Raw genomic sequence first — 14,661 nt, 5'->3', positions numbered from 1 at the left:
TTCCTCTGATGATCTAGGAGGCATTCAGTCAACACATGTGGAACTGAGATCCCTTAGGGATCTGGCCATTTATGGGGTCCTTAGGCATAGCGTGAGATACTTTCCATAGTGGGATACGGGGTCTCCCATATCAATGGGGGGAGGGTGTTCCCTATGGGGCTATTGCGAGGTGTGGAAGTTATTTCCTTCCTCACTGGACTGTGGCTTTGGAGCCACCTGGTAGCCTCAGATGACCTTTTGTGAGGTTCTTTTCAGAGGCAGTGGCTCTCAGAGGGAGAGGCTGGGGGACAGTTGCCAGAGTTCAGGCAACTGATGTCTGTGTCTAGGAAGGAGGTTGACACCAGGGGTCTTCTTCATTTCCCAATTCTGCACCACCTGCCTTGCCTGACGTAGATCATTGATTGGGATGTTCCATTCCAATTTATCCTGCCTTTTTCCCTTCCAAGCCCCAGAGGTGCATGGAGGAAGGATGTTCTCTAAGACTTAGTATCTAATACATAGCCACTAGCCACATGTGGCTACTGAAATTTAAATTCATTTCAATAAAATAAAATTAAAAATTCAGTCTCTCAGTTGCACTAGCCACACTGTAAGCGCTCGGTAGCCATATGTGGCTCCCATAAGGGACACTGCAGATATAGAACATTTGCATCAACACAGAAAGGTCTTTTGGCCAGCACTGCCCTAAGCCTCCTCTCTCTTTTTCCCTCTATGATTCTGATCTGGAGTGTTGATAGCTGCTGGCCCCTGACACTGGGGCCCCCAGAGCAGGCTGCCTACTGAGAATTCAAGAGCAGAGAATGAGCAGGCTGGAAATGCCTTCAGTCTCCACTTAATATTGAGTCCAGGGCAGCCTGAGGCTCTGAAATCTTGCTCTTCCTGAGTAGGACACCTACTGGGTCCTTGCTCTTCCTAATATGACACCTACAGTCCTGAAATCACCACCCAAACCCTTTAAGGGAGTGCTGGCCTGCAGCGAGGATTCTGTTCTGCTCACCACCTAATCCCTTTCATGAATTTTCCACGGTGTAAAGGTATACCAGCCTAACCTGGTCTTCTAAGCTAGATCCTGCTCCTAAAGACATCTATATCCCTTTGGATGTTTATCCAGTTACTAACCCTGCCGCAGTGTCCTGTGATAGGTAGCTGTTGTCCCTGCACAAGCCCTCCTGGCAATTAACCATTTGTTTCCCTATGGAAAGAGTCTGGCTATTAGGGTTGGGAGGAAGGGGTCACATGTGTCTCTGGGAGTCCATAACAGGGAATGGGGTTTTTCAGAATAATGCAACACAGCCTTGCCTTCTTCCCCAGGTCAGCCCCATATTGTCCTTTTAGTCTTTTGGGTCTACCCCACAGCACAGGTATCTCCCCACATGACAGCTAACTTTGGGACCCTAGCAGTGAACCTATTTTGCCTCCTTTGTCAGGGATGCCAACAAGGGACTATGGAGAGGGAGTAGGAGGGAAACTTCTACTCTTTCCATTGGTGTTGATAAGTTCAGAGAATATGAATCTCAGGTGACTGACAGCCATTTTCCCCTGCCTCATTGTGAGAGCCAGCCTATAAGGTGGTTCTGAGTGGAGTAGAAAAAGGGAGAGAAAACAGAGCCCTGAGATAGTATTAGATCGCCTAGAGGCAGCTGTGCCTTAACACTCTTGCAAACTAATGTACCTCCATAGCTGGATTTTCCAGTTCTAAAGGACAAAGCCCTTTCTGCTTAAGTTAGTTTTGTGTTGAGTCTCTGTCACTTGCAACCCAAAGAATTCTAACTAATACAGAGTCATTAGATCTGAATATTTGGAAGGAGGAAGCCCCTACTTGATAATCAAGTTCAGGTCTTTGCCAAGACCCCTGAAAAGAATGACTAGACTGGAATACCAGTGAACCAGAGATAGCTCACATGTATACCAGCACCACACACAGACCAATCTTGACCAGAGGTTTGCCTTCCCAGCACTGTCTTCTGTTCCTCATATTTCCTCTCCTCTTCAGTTCCCCCAAATCTGCTCTGTCTCTCAAGACTCTGGTCAGAGGCCGCCTCCTCCAAGAAGTCTTTCCTGAACACTCTAGCCTCTAGCCTACAGTAAGCTCTCTGCCTTCTGGCTTTTAGTACCAATTAGAATTATTAAAAAATTGTAAACTGTCTTATACCATGTCTGCTTTCATTGTCTAGAATGGCACTTTAAATATTTTTATATGTTTATATATGTTTATAGTTTGTTATATGTTTAGAGTTTGTCACCCTCTCCCACTTGGCTGAGGTCAGAGATGGAGTCTGATGCTTTTATGTCCTTGACAAGAGCCAGCATAATGGCTGGCACATAATAGAACCACGATGAATGTCTGTGGTTGAGAAACTTGTGGAAACAAGTGTGAGAGCTATAGGAGTCAGAACAGCTTGTCCTCAGTGGGAAATAAGTACTCCACTTAAATGCCCAGGAGGGTGGGGGGTGGGTTGCATTCCCCTAGTAAGATGTGTGGTCTACCAAAAAGTTCTTTCTCGTGTCAGGGAGTGAGGATGGAGGGAGAGAAGGAGCCCGGGAAGGAAATGGAGAGGAAGTGAGAATGTAGATCTTTGCTTGATGGCTGAACCTCCCAGGGAAGGGTCCCTAGGTCACTAGAAATGACTCTGGGCCTCAGACTTCTCTCAACTTCTCTGTCCTGGGAGAGGAGAGCAGAACCGGAGGGTGGGTGCAGGTGGGGAAAGGCACAGTGGGCATCAACTCCTCTCTGGAATTGCCTTTAGAACTGGCTCAGGGGCCACATGGGAGAAACTAGGGTCCTCACTCCACTGTCACTTCTCATTCTGGATCCATTTTAATGCAGCTAGAGATTACATTTTCCACCTGACTTGGGTTTGAATGGGATTTGGCTATTTCCCAAACATCCTACCCCAACATTTGAAGCCCAGGATTTGCCAATATTAAAGCCATTATAATCATTTGAAGGATGATGCTCACCCACCCTGGGGAGGGCAATCCACTTTACTCAGCTGACCCATTCAAATGCTAGTCTCTTCTGGAAACACTCTCAGAGACACACCCAGAAATAACATTTAATCAGATGTCTGGGCATCATATGATCCAGTCAAGTTGACATATAACACTAACTACACAAACCCTAACCTTTACTAAGCATTTACTATTTCCCAGTCATGTGCTAAATACTTTACTGATATTATTTCATCCTTAGAGAGAGATGTATGAAAACAACCTAAGGAAACAATAGTTATCTTAGGTGACTTCTAGTCTATTCCAGTTGTAAGATTCTTTGACTTGATTTGGCATTAGAGAAACTAGGATGTTGAGGAGGTGCTTGGGAATCTAACACTAAGAAGCAGAAGTACAAATAGCATTATAAGCCACCTCCTTCCGTGGACTAGGAACTATGTGTTCCTTACAAGTATTTTCTCACTAATTCCTGGAAAACACCCTGTGAGATAGGTATCACTACTCACCCCCTCTTCAGATGAGGAAACTGAGGCCCTGTGAGGTTAATGGCTTGATTAAACAGCAAGTGTTCACGTCTGTTGACTCCAAAGCTTGTGCTCTTAACCACCCTGCTTGCAGAGGGACTGCCAAGCCCTCCATGTCTGGTCTGGATGCCTGAGAAGTCACCCTTCCTTGAGGCCGTGTGGGGGAGCAGGGGGGCGGGGGTGAGCTGGGGGAGAGAGAGGGCAGAGGAGTGTTGTCATAGGAACAGCAAGTTCCACTGTGAGGGCGGCTGGCAGGCAGGGCAGCTGGGGCTGGTGCAGGTTCTGGAGACAGTTCTGCAGGAGTCTCTCGGCCCAGCAGGAAGCCGACTGCCCACTCCCTTCAGCAGCACTTGGTAAACTTCAGCTTTGCTCCTGTTTGTCCAGGGGCAGGCAGGACGGGATGTTCTCGGAGTTCCAGCGGCCTGACGACTCCGAGGGAACAGGTGGCAGAGCCATGATTAGGGCCCCAGAGACTCTGCTTGCCAGGCAGACGTCCTGCCTTACCTTTTATGGCTGGCTTGCCCGAGATGTCACAACTCCTTAGAGATTTTTGCATTTTTCCCCTTCTCATCCTCTTTATGACCCTGAACCACATTCCTCCTTCTCTCTCCATCACTTGATTTACCAGCCCCTTGAACAAGTCTGTAACTCCCTCGTGAACCGAGTAGGCTTTCCAGTCAGTCGTGAGGCAATTCGCAGCAGTTTGGGCAGAACAGGGAGGGGACGTTTCTTTTCTTGGGTTTAATTTACTTAAGTTGCTCCCATCTGCTGGAGTCTAGTGGCTCCTAGGGAATGCGGTGGGGTATTTTGCTGGCAGGCTGCCAGTTAAGAGTATGCGTTCAGGCTGCAGAGGGGCCTGGGAACATGTCTTGGGTCTGCCGTTAAGAGCTACACAACCTGGAACATGTGACTTGACCTCTCTGAGCCTTGATGTTCTCACCTGGAAAATGGGAGAGAACTATTACTTGCCTCCAAGGACTGTCGGGAGGAGGGAGTGAGAATACTCGTGGAGCACTTAGCACTGCTCCTGGCACCGTGCTATCCCCATACTCTTCCTCGTAGGCTGAGCACAACCACAGGCCTGAGATAAGTGTATTCAGATTATGGAGTCAAGGGTTAGGAAGCCAGACTTGTCTCCCTAGTCAAGCTTGGAGGTGAAGAGAAAAGAGAGCTTGTAGCTGAATGATCAGTTTGGGATTCCTTAAGATGAGAGAATCCAAGATTTTTAGGATGCGAAGAAACCCTGGCAATCCTCTTTAAGACTGAGAAGAATGCAGTTACGTAGCAGGAGAGTGAAGAGAGTGGGCCAGGGTGACTGCCACAAAGCACCACCTGTGAGGGGAGGGGAGGTTTCCATGGGATAGGACTGTGGGGCTCCATGCGCTCACTACCCTGGTGGAGGAACTGTTACTCCTTCTACCCCTGGGTCAGGTCCTCATTTCTCCTGGAGGAGATGCTGGTGACTTAGGAAAGTAGATGGACTGGGTCCCAGTTGCCCTAATCTAGTTATTACCGACTCCTGTTTCCTATAGGGTCTGGCACAGAAACCAAAGAAAGAGTATGCCAGGGCGCCTGGGTGGCTCAGTCGGTTAAGCGTCTGCCTTCGGCTCAGGTCATGATCCCAGGGTCCTGGGATCGAGTCCCGCGTCGGGCTCCCTGCTCAGCAGGGAGCCTGCTTCTCCCTCTCCCTCTGTTGTTCTCTAATAAATAAAATCTTAAAAAAAAAAGACTCTTTCTCCCTTCCCCCTGCCCCTCCCCCCAAATAAATAAATCAATGTTTAAAACATAAAATAAAATGTAAAAAAAGAAAGAAAGAAAGAGTAGGCCAAACTGGGCCCCACTGGTTTCTTGGAACAACTGTTCTGTACTCTTTGAGCAGAATACTCTCAGGGAAGCCAGGGCAGAATCTACCTATTATAGGCCCCTGTCTAGGAGGAAAACATCAACAACAAAAATTACAGTTGGGAGGAACTGCTTCCATCTGCAAGTAACTGGGCAATTACCTCCTAATTAAGCTCTTATTAATTTGTTTTCCGAGTGTTACAGGATAGTACTTGGTAGGTGCACCCCGCCCTACTTGTCACCAAGGTGTGGAAGATTAGGCATTTCACATGAATCAAGGTAGAACCCTTTCATCTGATTAAATATAAGAGCCTGATTTGTTCCAACATCATGAGGTCTTAAAAGCCATACCCTTTCATCTTTGGAGCACTGGGTTTTGCAGGGTTTCTATTTTGAGTCCTTAGTTTCAGGGGAGGAAGAGGAAGCACCAGGAGGGGAAAAGACAAAAGGCAGAATTCAGACCACTGTTTTTCCAAGTGTGGTCTATGGGTCTCCCTTGCATCTGAATCATTTACTGTTAAAATGCAGATTCCTGGGGTTGGTTTCAATTGTGAGTCAGAAGCTTCCCAGGTGCTGCTTATGAATACCGAGGTCTGAAAATCTCCAATGGAAGCAGAAAGTCTTATGGGGGATATTAACAACATAGATAAAGAAGTACACAGACAACTCAACACCATTTCAGCTAATAGTTTCTGAACCCCCCCCAGAAAATCTTTCACTTTAGCATTAAGCTGGGGAAAACTTGACTATTCCACATTTATACTTTGTCTATCTCCAGGCAGTGCTGTAAATAGAAAAACGTCTGGCCAAAAGGCCAGAAGTCCAAGAAAGGACAGTCAATGTATTAACCAACCCCTAGACCATTAAAGGCTGATGTCTTAGTGCCAATTCTCTGGCCTCAGGTGTTGGAAATGCGGACTTACAGCCCCTTTATCTGCCGATAACGAAGGTGACCGTAAGTGGATCTCCGAAAATGGTTCACACGTGGCTCCCAGGGTCTTCAAAACCGCAAGTGATTGGCAAATGTTTCTATTGCGGACACAAACTCAAACAAACAGCTCATTTCCTTCAAGAGCTCCTCACAGCAGTGGCTGGGAGCCTGAAAGTAGTAAGGAGGGGGGGGAAGTCTTCCTCTTCCTTCCCCCATACCTTCTTCCCCTTTCTTTTCTTCTTTTTTTTTTTAAGATCTCATTTATTGGGGTGCCTCTGCCTGTCTCTGTCTCTCATCTTTTTTTTTTTAAGATTTTATTTACTTATTTGCCAGAGAGAGAGAGAGAGAGCACAAGCAGGGGGAGTGGCAGGCAGAGGGAGAAGCAGGCTTCCTGCTGAGCAGGGAGTCAGACGCGGGACTCGATCCCAGGACCCTGGGATCATGACCTGAGCCTAAGGCAGACCTTTACCGACTGAGCCAACCAGGCATCCCCCTTCATCCCCTTTCTGATGTCAGATTTTTTTTCTGACACTACGGAGTTTAGACTGGGGGAAAGAAGCAATTGATAAAGAACTTCAGGAAGGGGATTCCCATTCTCCCCACCCTCCCAATCCCCAGGCCTTTGCTCTCTCAGAATTACAGACCTTCCATTTCATTCATTTCAGGAAGCCCGGAGCCACAAGACTCTGAATCATAGTCTTGTAAGGCACGGTGTTAGGCTGAACTTCATTCAGTGTGTTCTGGGGAAATGCAGAGCTGGGGCCTGCCCACCAAAGATTCTGAAAGGATTCTGATAACAGCCTGGTAATTCTGAACAGTTAAAAAAAATAAACAGCTTTATTGAGATATATTGCACAAGGGGCGCCTGGGTGGCTCAGTTGTTAAGCGTCTCCCTTCGGCTCAGGTCATGATCCCAGGGTCCTGGGATCGAGTCCGGCATCAGGCTCCCTGCTCAGCGGGAAGCCTGCTTCTCCCTCTTCCACTCCCCCTGCTTGTGTTCCCACTCTCGCTGTCTCTGTCAAATAAATAAATAAATAAATAAATAAATAAATAAATAAATAAAATCTTAAAAAAAAGATTGCACATATCACACAGTTCACCCATTTTAAAATATACAATTCAATGTGTGTGTATGTGTTTGTTTTGTATAATCACTCTTTTTGTTGCAGGGTTGCAGGGTCCTTGTCTCACGGAGTCGAAGAATGAATCTCGTGGACACAAAAGGGTGAGGTGAAGTGAAGTGAAAGTTTAGTAAGAGAAGGTGAGAACAGGAGGGAAAGAAAAAACTCTCTAGAGAGGGGTCCAGAGCGGGTGGCCACTGAGGTCTTTTATGGTCGGTCTTTTATAGAAGACTGACCAGGGAACTGAAATCTTCTTGACGTCACCACTGATAGCACCATGATGACTTCTCCTTCGAATATCTCATCTCTGATGTTTAAGGCAAACGAGGTGGTCTGGTTCTGTTCCCTATCTCTGGTTTCCTTACGTGTCAGCATTTCTGGGATTTTTGGTGAGCCTGATCACACAGCCCCCTACCTATCTCTCCCTACCCGGCCCCTCCTGTCCCTTACTCATTTTTAGCATTTACAGCACTCCTAAAAGAAACCCCGAACCCATGAGCAGTCACTCCCTATCTCCTCCAACTTCCCTCCACGCCCACCCCAGCTCTAAGACAGCCAGAAATAGACTTTCTGTCTGTATAGATTTGCTTATTCTGGACAATTCATATACCTGGAATTATACAGATGTGGTCTTTGGTGGCTGACTTCTTTCACTTAGCACAATGATTTCAAAGTTCATCTATGTTGTAGCATCAACCAGTACCTCATTCCTTTTTATGACTGAATATTCCATTGTAGAGATACACATTTTGTTTATCCATCATTAACTGATGGACATTTGGGTTGTGCCTACCTTCTGGTTATTATGAATAATGATGCTATGAACATTCGTGTACAAGGTTTTGTGTGGACAGATGTTTTCCATTCTCTTGTATGTACATATATATATATATACACACGTACATACATACCTGGGAATGGAATTGCTGAGTCATATGTTCACTCGGTTTAATCTTTTATGTATGAGAGTTCTAATTTCTCCATAACCTCATTAATTATTATACGTTTTTGATTTTAGCCATCCTAACGGGTACACAGTGCAATTTCATTAATAAAAATATTTTTTTTGGAGAGAAAAGGAGGAGGGGCAGAGGGAGAGAGAGAAGGAGAGAGAAAACCTTAAACAGGCTTAACCGACTGAGGCTCCCAGGCACCCCTCATTTAAAAACTTTTTTTAACTTGGGCGCCTGGGTGGCTCAGTCGTTAAGCGTCTGCCTTCGGCTCAGGTCATGATCCCAGGGTCCTGGGATCGAGCCCCGCATCAGGGTCCCTGCTCTCTGGGAAGCCTGCTTCTCCCTCTCCCACTCCCCCTGCTTGTGTTCCTGCTCTCGCTGTGTGTCTCTCTGTCAAATAAATAAGTAAAATCTTAAAAAAAAATTTTTTTTAAACTTTTTTTTTTTAAGTAGGCTCCACACCCAACATGGGGCTTGAAATCATGACCCCAGAGATCAAGAGTCACATGTTCCACCAGCTAAGCTAGCCAGGTGCCCCTCATTGTTGTTGTCGTTTGATTTGCATTTCTGTGGTGGCTAAGGTTGTTGAGCGTCTTTTCATGTACTTATTGGCCATCTGTATATCTTTGGAGAAATGTCTATTTAGATTTTTTTGCCCATTTTTAAACTGGGTTGCTTTTTTATTTGGGTTATTTGCTTGTAGGGATTCTTTACATATTCTAGATAAAATCTCATCAGATTTATGATTTGCAACAATTTTCTCTTGGGTTTTTTTTTTACTTTCTTGATGCCCCTTGAGGCATAAAAATTTTAGATTTTGATGACGTTTAGTTTATTCTCTTGTTGCTTGTGGTGCACACTTTGAGAAACATTACTAAAATGCAACTCGAAACTCTGGAAGTTTTGAGACCTCAAAGCTTGGGTGGGTTTTTTAGGTCACCTTGGAGGAGGACTTCCTCCCCAACCCCAGCAAGCCCGGGTTCCTTCTCAGGGCTGGAAGCACAGAGCCTTAGGACCTTCTCAGTCTTTACATCCCCTCCCTCTCCTGAGGTCTACCACAATAGAGCAGCTGAAATGACAGTTTGGAAATGTCCCTTATTGTAAAAACTCAATGGTCTTTGTCTCTAGGATTTGAAATTTTGATGCAGATGTTGGCAGCCAAGAGTTAGGAAGGAGAAGGGGAAGGGCTGGGAGAAGAAACCCTTCCACTGATTTCCATAGTTGAGTCATTTCAATTCTCTCTGCTGTCCTGGTTTTCTCACCCATAAAATGGGGGAGAATACCTCCATCTGCCTATCTTAGTGGGGATACTGTGAAGATGCATTAATCTGTATTTGTTAAAACACTTTGAGATCTTGGATTAAAGGCATTACTGGAGCACAAGGTATTATTATAATAATAAATGATTTAATAGGGAGAGTGCAGCCACTAAAGCAAGGATCCCCGAAGGGGCAGGAAGGAGACAGGCTCTGATCGCTGAAGTCTGGGCCCAGACACAGGTTTTTATCCTTAGAGGTGAGATATGATTTCTCACAAACTGTTTGGGTTATTTCATCTGAATTCAGGATTGCTTTATAGAGTGCTTCCTATATGACTCTGCCATAAGGAAAGATTACAATCTTTTTAGGAAATAGGTTATGTACATTAAAACAATTAAGCAATGCAAGGCATTATAACGAAGTGCTGAATTGAATATAACAGGTGTCAAAAAGAAAGCAGAATAGATGGTGATGAAGATCAGCTTTGCCCAGGTCTATCACACACTAACTGCGTGACCTTGCCTCCGTCTCTTCCGTGACCATAACTGTACAAAGGGCTTAGAATAATGGTTAGCACATAGTAAGCACTCAAATGTTGGACTTCTCTGGAAACTTGTCAGGGTCTGCTTTTGCTGGTTATGTAATCTTGGTCAAGTTGCTAGGTACCTTCTGATCCTCTCTTATCTGTAAAATGGGAATAAGGATACTGACTAGCTCACAAGGTTAAATGTGAGGAGGGAGGGAGATAATGTAAATGGCATAGCACTGGGCCCTACAAATGGTAAGCATCCACTAAATGAGTTATTATTACTGTAATTGACACTATTTCCTGCCCGAGGAGTGAGGGGTGCACTCAGTAATGGCTTAGTTAAGTCAAGGGCCTTCTTTGGAACCTGGAATTTGAGATGGACAGAACGGGATAGGATTCAGGTGATCAGAAGAAAGCGGGCTCAAAGAAAGGCGGAAGTATGAGGAAGGACAACACTCCCCCACCCCCCCGCTGGAACACAGGAAGGGCCTTGGGGCTTTTCACTTTTCTCTTCAGTGGGGGGCCTGGCTGGCTATAGCGGGTGGAGCCGCGGCGGTTTACCCCCAAACTCCTTCCGCAATCTCGGCTTTCACCTTCCCAGGAGGCGAACGTAGGGCTCGGCAAGGCTGGAGCCTACCCTCCCTCCCCGAGGAATGTGGGTCCCGCTTCCGGGGCCGATGAGGCCCCGCGCTTACCTCTTCCCCGGCAGTCGGCAGCCAGGAGCCCCGCTGTCTCCACCCCACCCTCTGCCTGGATCCTGTTTCAAAGTCACCTGAAAGCCATTTCCTTCCGCGCCCGTTTCCCCCCCCCCCCACCGCCCCATGTAAATCACCTGGAGTTTGCATTTGCCTGGAGCAGGTTTTTTTTTTTTTTAAGCGTGTTTTCTTTTTAACAAGAACTCTGTTGGCCATTTACTATACACACTTGTCTACACAGAACCCAGTGATTCGGTATCAGTGTTCCATTCCTCCTCCCTAGGAACTGGCGATAATGCCTAACCAGTGGGATCTCTTCTGGGGCCCCACCCTGGGCTTCTCTCCTGCCTTGTGCGGGGACAGCATCTTTTTTCCATCTTTATTGATGAAATTATTTTGCGTTTTAAAACTTAACGATCTTGCACAAAATCCAGCCTGTCCTTATTCAGTGTTCGTGACCCCCTTCCAGGTGTGTACCTTCCCATGGGCATAGGATTACATACAGACATAAAAAGAAGAGGCAGGTTCTGTCTTCGTTTTACAAAAACGTGGTTCTCTATTACACAGGTTTCTGCATCTTGCTTTATCTCCCTAGCAGTCTTTTGGTGGGCTCCCGCCAAGTTACCCGTTTCTTCATCTCTTCAGCTTCCTCGAGGCTTGGATTTACATTTGTAAAGGATCACAGGGGCCGAGTTGCGGTGAGATATTCATGTAAGTGCCTTTCTGACTCAGAAAAGCCAAGATGACCTGCTCTGGTAGGATCGAGACCCCCAAAGCCGATTCCAACTGTCTTCCTAGAACGCCCCCTTTCCTATCCGCACAACGGGAGGTGTCTGGCTGTGACACCGGGGTGACCCCCACCACGTGCGTCTTTGTATCTGCGAGCACCTAGGCGGCGGGGGAGCGGCTCACGCGGGACGGTCACCGGCGGGGCAGCGCGCTCGCCCCACCTGCGGGCGTTAATCATTAGTGGCGCACGATCCCCTTCACCCCGGGCCCCGGCTCGCCGCGACGCGAAGGTTCTCCGGGTCCCCGCGGAGCCGCCAATTGCTGGATTCCAGCGGCCGGCCTGAGTCTCCACCCACTGGAAAAATTCCTGCCCCGCCCCTCCCTCTCTCCTCCCTCCCGCGGCAGCTCCGGCTCCGCTCGCCCGGCCCCGACTTCCTGCCGGGCGCTGGGAAGGCGCGCGCGGGCTGGGGTCCCCGGGGGCCGCGTCAGCAGCTGGCCGCGTCCCGGGCCGCCGAGGGGCTGGGCAGTGGGCGGGAGCGGCCGGCAGCCTCAGCGCCTGCCGAGAGCGACTTTCAAACTCGCGCCTGCGTCGCGGCCGCACCTGGCCAGCCTCGCGCGCGGAGCGTGCCGGACCCGGCGGGGCGGCGACCGCGCGGTGAGTGGCCCTCACTTCTCCCCTCTCCCTCGGCCAGTGGCAGCGCCCAGAGCCCCTCCGCGGCCCCCACCCTCCCGGGCCCTCGCCCCAGCCCCCGGCGGGGTGAGGACTCGGGGCGGCTGAGGAGGGCCCGGGGCTGTGTTGGCGCCTTCCGGGGCGAGCCCCCCGGCAGAGGACCGGAGCGCGGTAGGCTCGTGCACGGAGTCCTTTTCTGTCCTGTAGTCTCCACCCCGGAAACAAAAGGAGCGAGCGCTCCAGGTGGCTCCGGGAAGCTCCGTTTGAAAGCCGGGAAGCCCGCGAGGCTGCGCCCGCCCGCTCCGCCTGCGCGCTCGGGCGCCCGAGGGCTGGCCCTTGCCTCGAACTGTGGGACTCGGGCCGGGTGGACCCTTCTGGGGAGGGACCTCAGCCTCTGGTCCCGGGAGCCCAAGGGGCGCCAGCGGCGTGTTCCGGGTTGGTGCACATGGTGCTCATTCTTGGGAATCTCAGCTCTTGTCCTGGAAGGGTTAGAGTGGGTGCCAGAAAGGCGATGTCGGGAGCCGAAGGCATAGAGACCACTGCCTGCCACTGTCGGCCTCGACCTCGCCCACTCCTGAAATCCGTCTGGTTACTTTTCTCCCCATTCTCAGCCCTTTGGTTTGGAAAGCTAGGATGAGACCTGGAAATTTCAAGACATTTTAGGGTAGCTACTTTTACTCTTTGGAGCTGCTTTTGAAAACAAAGAACGGAGTGGGAAATGTAATGGTAGGAGGCTGGAGAGGTGTGGCCTGGGGGGGGCGGTGTTAGTGGCCGTGGTAAGAGTTTCTTCCTCCAGGTCACTTGCTAAACTGTTGGTAGATGAAGGAAGCTGTCTTCTCTGGAGCCCCTGTGGAGGCGACTCAGACTGCGTTCTCCTATATGGAACCCTAGACTAGGGGTTCTTAGAGTCTCCCCAGCCCTACCTCTTCATGCAGCCTAATCACATCGACCTTAAGAAATAATAAGTAGGGAGAGTAATGACAGCCCAGGAGGGCTTCCCTTCTGAGCACGTCGCCTGCTTCCTTTTAGGAGAGTGCCTTTCCAGCACCTCCCTTGATGAACTGGGAGTGGAATCCTGATTGCCTTAAGCTGGGAATGACTTCATTCCAACCGTCCCCAGCAGAAAACCTAGAGAGTAAGAACCAAAGGAAGGTGTACCTTTGTCATTCACCCCTTCCAGTGATCCCCGGGTGCCTCATCTCTTCCTTCTAAGCCTGCTGTTAATGATCCTGCAGCTTCTGCTGAACCCATTCTCTTCCCCCAAGGGCTGGGCAACCCCCTGGCTCCCTGGTATCTTGCTCTGGGGATAGGGCAGGGAGTCAGCATGGGGTAAACCAAGTCCTAGAAGCAGAGGGAGTGGTTTAAGGGTTGTTTTGGGGGCTTTTCCACTTTTATTAGATGTGGCGTTTTATGATATGGCCTATCAGGAAGAGTGGAAAGAGCACGGGCCTGGGAGTCCAGCACAGGATTTTGCTTGAATTTTAATCCTGGCTCTACTGCATACCATTAAAGATTGGTAGCATCGCTAGTTCTGGAAGGCACCTCTGATTAGCCTATCTACACAGGAAGGAAGCAGATCCCAGAGATGTGAGATGATTTGAGCCTGGTCCCTGTTGGCCAAACAGGGACTAGAACTCAGATTTCCTGCTCTGGCTAATCCGTGTTTTCTCCAACATGACCTGGGTGAATCACATATCTTTCAGACTCCGTTTCCACCTGAGTAAAGCAAGGTACTTGCCTTCTCTTCCTTATAGAGGTTGTGGTAGGGATCAAATGAAGCCAGATACGTGGAAAGTGCTCCATAAACTCTTATACAAAATAAAGGGCTCACTGTGGCTAGGAGAGGCTCTCGAGAGCTTTAAAGTTTACTGGATATGTCCCACGTGTGCCACAGGAGATGGTAAATACGAGGATCCTGTGGTGGAAGTTTACATCTGTGGCCTGTGATATCTCAGCTCCAGAGTAAACATTTGGCTTACCAAATCCACAGCTAACCCAGGGTCACTGTGTTTACACCAGAGGAGGCCAAAGGCTATGGCCTGAGGGATGACCAGGGCTGGAGGGGAAAAGGGACTGTGTTCCAGATGTGTGGCTTGCCCCTTCACCTCCACCCCCTCTCAGAACCTTGTGAAGCCTCTGGCTCCAAGCCTGGAGGGGTTGCCACAAGCCCAGGCTGGGGCGCTGACTTTGGAGGGTTAATTGAGGAGCCATCTAGTTATTCTCTGTTGTGTTGGGGGTTGAGGGGACTCTGGGCTTTGGGAGCGTGTTGCCTTTGCAGCTGCACTGAGGCCCTTCTTCAGCTCCTCATTTGCCTCCCTCCCCACTACCCCAGGCTGCCGCTCTGGCCCTGGTCTCTGCTCTGGTCTGACTCTCTGGCCAGCTGTTTGTCCATAGGCCTTTGTTCCAAAGCTGCCTGCCCACCCTCCCCAGCAGAAGCCCTCAGGCTGGAGCCTTGG

The 14,661-nt window shown here is 49.0% G+C and overlaps 1 protein-coding gene across 1 annotated transcript in view; it reads left to right on the top strand.

Annotated features, from left to right (window-relative positions):
- Positions 1 to 11,927: 11,927 nt before the first annotated feature.
- PLEKHG3 (pleckstrin homology and RhoGEF domain containing G3) overlaps positions 11,928 to 14,661 on the top strand; it is a 41,011-nt gene continuing 38,277 nt past the window's right edge. Inside the window, exon 1 of the mRNA XM_027568873.2 lies at positions 11,928 to 12,190. The gene's annotated coding sequence lies outside the window, so the exon portion shown is untranslated. The remainder of the gene's footprint in view (positions 12,191 to 14,661) is intronic.

The sequence above is a fragment of the Zalophus californianus genome, chromosome 6 (assembly GCF_009762305.2).
Source record: "Zalophus californianus isolate mZalCal1 chromosome 6, mZalCal1.pri.v2, whole genome shotgun sequence".
Lineage (NCBI taxonomy): Eukaryota > Metazoa > Chordata > Mammalia > Carnivora > Otariidae > Zalophus > Zalophus californianus.
Note: the sequence above shows the minus strand (reverse complement) of the source record. Positions and strands in the feature narration are given on the sequence as shown.